The 4,718-nt window shown below is 40.6% G+C and overlaps 1 pseudogene; it reads right to left on the bottom strand.

The window, feature by feature from the left end:
• Window positions 1–258: 258 nt before the first annotated feature.
• Window positions 259–3,285, bottom strand: LOC149172097 (kinesin-like protein KIN-14L pseudogene; annotated as a pseudogene).
• Between the last annotated feature and the right edge of the window lie 1,433 nt (window positions 3,286–4,718).

Below are 4,718 nucleotides of genomic sequence, written 5' to 3'. Positions count from 1 at the left end.
GATTTTAAAATTGTAACCCGCAGGCAGGGATTCGAAATTAAAGTTTATTTGTTGATAAGGTCATTATGGACTAAGGGGTCAGTATCTAAATAAACTATTAATGACGTTTTCAAAAGATAACCTTAGCCGTCAAAAATACGTTCTGCCCCTTCCAAGGACTTCACGCCGACCGTAATTTAAAAAATTTCAATGTATTTTACCGGCAAAATGGCCTCTGACGGTCAAAATGACCGTCAAATTCCAACCCTGGTGGAGAGTTTATCTCTTTTTGAAGGTTATTACATCAGGGTTTCCCACCTTCATCGCCTGCTGATCAGGTGGTGTCTTGCAAGTTCGCCCTGCATGCCCATTTGGAGAAGCTGTTATCTTCGATCCCACGGGTGCTTTTCCGTCAAGTGAATTTCGCCTAGGGCGACCACTTCCTGAATTGTTGACCACTGTAAGTGGCTGCTGCCTGTTTGAGAAGGGTTGGCTCTGTCCACCACTAGATAATCTTCGCTCACCGCTACAGACAGGGGGTGATAATTCAACTTGAATTGTAGATCTTTTTTCACCATTGATTAGTTTTCCAAAGGACTGTAGTGACTTTTTAATTTGAGAAGTCTTTTTCGATGCGAATGGAGCCACAGTATCAGTTACTGTATTTATTTCACCGTCTGTACGGTCATTTCCCAGACTGCTCCGACGGTTGCCATTTTGTTTGCCTATCGGCGTCTTATTAAGCTTGGATCTCTCCCCTGAATCTACCAACTTGTCATCTTGGGTACCCATCCCAAAATTATAAATACCATCTTGTACCTCAACTTTGCTTATTCCAGGCGCTTCAAGGCTCCATCTACGACTTCGCACTGGCGTTTGGAGTTTGTGTTTGTCAATAAGTGGAGATTCTCTCACATTCTGTAACTGTGCTACTTCTGCTTCTTTCCTCGCCAACGCCTTCTTCAAACTGTCTACCTGCTCTCTAAGCTCACGAACTTCTCCACTTTCTTTATTCAAACGTGCAGCACCAAGTTCAACAGAGGACACCCGTTCAGCGAATTTAAGGGTGCTTATTGTCTCTCCATATGAATCCGGTTCAGGACTTATGTGCACAAACATCAGAGTCTTTGCCTTGCCCCCTAATGAATCCTGAAGCAATTGAGTCAATTTGCTATTTCGATATGGCACATGCGAATTCCTCTGTGCCAATGCTGCAATAACGTCTCCTAGAGATGAAAGGGACTTGTTTATGTATTGTGCCTCCTTCAAACGATCTCCAGTTACTTCAGACTTATCTACCCTCTCACTTCCAGCAAGATCTACCAAATTAAGGCAGCTATGAAGGTTACACCCAGAAACACTATCTGTACCTTGCACATGTACAGTCAACACACTGTGAGAACGACTGCTGCGGTCATTTAGTGCAGTATAGCTAACAGTGCGATTCTTTTGGCCTAAATTCATCAAATCCAAAACATCAGAAGTAGCTTTAACAGGCATAAGTATAGCATCCGGTACATTAAATCCCTTATGACCATTATTTCGAATATCTAATTTCTTGCTTGAGGTCAGTGCTCCGAGAAGATCCCTCACTTGTTCGTTGTATACCTCTATCATTTGGACGGAGACTTCATACACCATTAAATCTTTCCTCTTTTGAGACAACTCGAAGAGGTCACTGAGTGCTCTATAGTTGACTCCCATCTCCTTTTCAGAAGCACCTGTTGGACCGCTCATGGTGTGGGTTTTCCCAGATCCTGTTTGACCATATGCAAAAATGCAGACATTGTAACCATTCATTACAGATCGGATCAATGGCCGTGTATCCATGTAAATTTCCTCTTGTGTAGAAGATGGCCCAAAAACCTTATTAAAATTGAATATCCTCTGTACATCTTTGCCCATTTTGGATGTATTGACCAGGAGGGATCCATCCTCTCCAATCAATTCCACTGCACTGTGGGCTTCAGATTGACCTCCAAAATGGGGTCGGATTCTGCAGTATACCCTGATGCTTCCTTTGAGTTCTTGAAGGCTATTATAAAGGATCTTGTTTTCTTCCAGAACTCTGTGATATCCACTAGCAGCATTAGAAATTCCTGCGACCTGGTTATCAAGCAATTCAAAATGCTTTCGCCACTCTGCCTGAAACCCTTGTACATCTTCCCGTGCTCTGAGTAATAAGTCTCTTATGTCCTTGACTTCTTTTCTTTGTGCTTCCAAACGCATCTGATGTTCCTGACTTATATGCAAAGGTTTTGGATCCTGACTTTGAAAAGGTGAACAGTCACCATTTTTCTGGTCTGGAGAATCCAAAAGGAGCTGATTGTCTTGATCCTGGCTTTTCTGAATCAGGGAAAATTTGTCTTGTTTATTTTCTGCAAAAATTGCAATGATAAGATTCATGAATGCTTGCATCGAGCCCGGTGCAGCAGTTTGTATGGCTTCAACAAGGTTCTGATCAACATTTTCCTTGTCATTTGTCATTTCTACAGCAAACCGCTTTAACCAAGCTCCCATTGTGTCTTTAGATTGAAAGATGTCACCGAGTCGTTTTTCTCCGTCATCCATGTTTATAATTGATAGGTCTGGCAGAGTTTCAGTGTCCCTTACAGGCACACAAGGAGTTGAGCGTTGAAGGAAATTTCCTGTGCTTCGTGGAATCATGGGGGACCTCAAAGGGCCTGCATATTTCCAAGAGCCATTTCCTCCACACTGTTTCCATTCATAATAAGATTTCAGCGCCAATATACAGTCAACAATCTTTGTCGTAGAACCCGGCCGCAAGCTTTCCTGCTCTAAATGAGTAGCTTCAAAAGTAGGTAACTTCATCTCTTCAGCAGCTACAAGAAAATTCCTAACATTCTCAAAATATTGATAAGCAGATAAAGGCCGTCCTTCAAGAGGAAGTGATGAAACATGATTTGCAACGACCTTAGACACTGCGCCTGGCTGAACCTTGTTGATAAGATTACATAATATGAACCCATTTCTCAAGCAAAGACGAAACTCCTCCTCAGATGGCTCGCATGGTATATCTAGAGAACCAACCATGCTCTTTATCCATGCTGTAGCTTGAAACCTCCTATTACCTGCTTCCTCTACTTTCAGTGAAGCAAAACGACCTTGCGATCCACTACTTTCTGCGCTAGAAACCTGTAAATCCGTGTGACTCCTGAACATATCGTCGGAAAATGCCTCGTGCCTTCTCTGACTAAACGAACTTCTGGGAGGAGGATAGGGAGAAGTGCTGGAAACCAATGGGGGAGGGACCCTGCTGGGAGTAGAATCTGGTTCCAGAGACATTTTTTCCTCTTATTCGACAAATCTCAATAGAAAACTGAAAAACGGCAACTGGAGAGGCTTGGCCCTGAATGCGAACTCAATCAGTGCGGTTCAGCAAGTGGGTATGTACCATTTACTACAGATAGAGCAACTGATCAATCAATCGAATTCAACAAGGCCTTGAACTCTCTTTCTCGAGAATAAAATTCCAAATACTCGATGCTTTAGGTAACTTGTTTTCATTTGCGAAGAGGACTGTTTTCGAAATGGGTGCGAGTGGAGAGCTTATATGAGAATTTTAATGGGGATTTCTTTAGTATTAGTAAAGAAGACTGAACAAGTCCAATCCCAACGGTCGAGTCGAATGTTGAGGCCTCAAACACATCGGAAGCCGACCAGAAGCCCAACTACCTTAGTCGCATAAACACATCATAACTTCCCGTGGAACTACCTTGGCTCCAATAATGCAATCTTTTATGAGTGTGTAATTTTAGTGTATTTAGCTTTAAAGAATAAGAAAGAAGTTGATTTGACCATCGATGCTCTCAAATTGAATTTACAACTTTCATTCACACAATTTCGTATCTATATTGAGATTTTTTTGTATCTTTATTGAGATTACAGAGAAAATGGAAATATGCTATTGAAAATAAGCTTTCTAATACTTTCCTAATTCTTTTTGTCAGATTTTCTAATATTTTGTCTCTGGGATGGAAGCCCTTTACTAAATGTTGAATAAGAAAGAGGGTCTCCCAAAACAATTAGACAACTTTCTAATTTTCTTTGTCTAATATATCTGTAGGTGAGGGATACCTAGGAAGTTGTTGAACCATAGGAGACCCCAAAGAGCTACAGCTTTCGTTTTGGTATTAGAACCACTCCTGCTGCTCCAATGCACCCTGTTTGTCAAACAAACTATTAATTCATCAAACAGTTATATATCAAACTATTATCTTTTGTGATTTACTTATGGGAAACTAGATTATCGATTGAATAATTAGTCTTTTGTCCAAAAATAAATATTGAGGATACAAAAGCTATTATTATAGAGAGTGTTTATGTGAGTACATATATATGCAAAAAAAGAGAACATACTAGAAAAACCAAAATGACAAAGATATTGTCAGTGAGAAATATGTCTTGTGGGAGTGCCAACCATGATTGGGAGCTATTGTCTTGCTTGGAAATTCAAGGTAATAAAATCTAGAGTGAGAAATTACAGTCAAAACTCGGAAATTAAGGTGAGAGGAAGCACCTGCTTGATAACCAAAGGGAGGCTGTTCAAGTTCCAAAAGATCTGCACCATGGATTTCGTTAGACTATCACTATGATTCCTCATCGAACCAAGAACAAGGAAAATTTTAGGGGCGAAATTTTGCTAATTGGCTAGTTTCTGGACATTTTTTGAAAAAGGTATTCACCCATTTGGTTAAAAAAATTCATATATATATATC

Source organism: Pinus tabuliformis, chromosome 4_2 (genome assembly GCF_031772625.1).
Source record: "Pinus tabuliformis cultivar Carrire ecotype Pingquan chromosome 4_2, CPIR1, whole genome shotgun sequence".
Taxonomy (NCBI): domain Eukaryota; kingdom Viridiplantae; phylum Streptophyta; class Pinopsida; order Pinales; family Pinaceae; genus Pinus; species Pinus tabuliformis.
The sequence above is the reverse complement of the archived record's forward strand: the minus strand, read 5'-3'. Positions and strand labels throughout refer to the sequence as shown.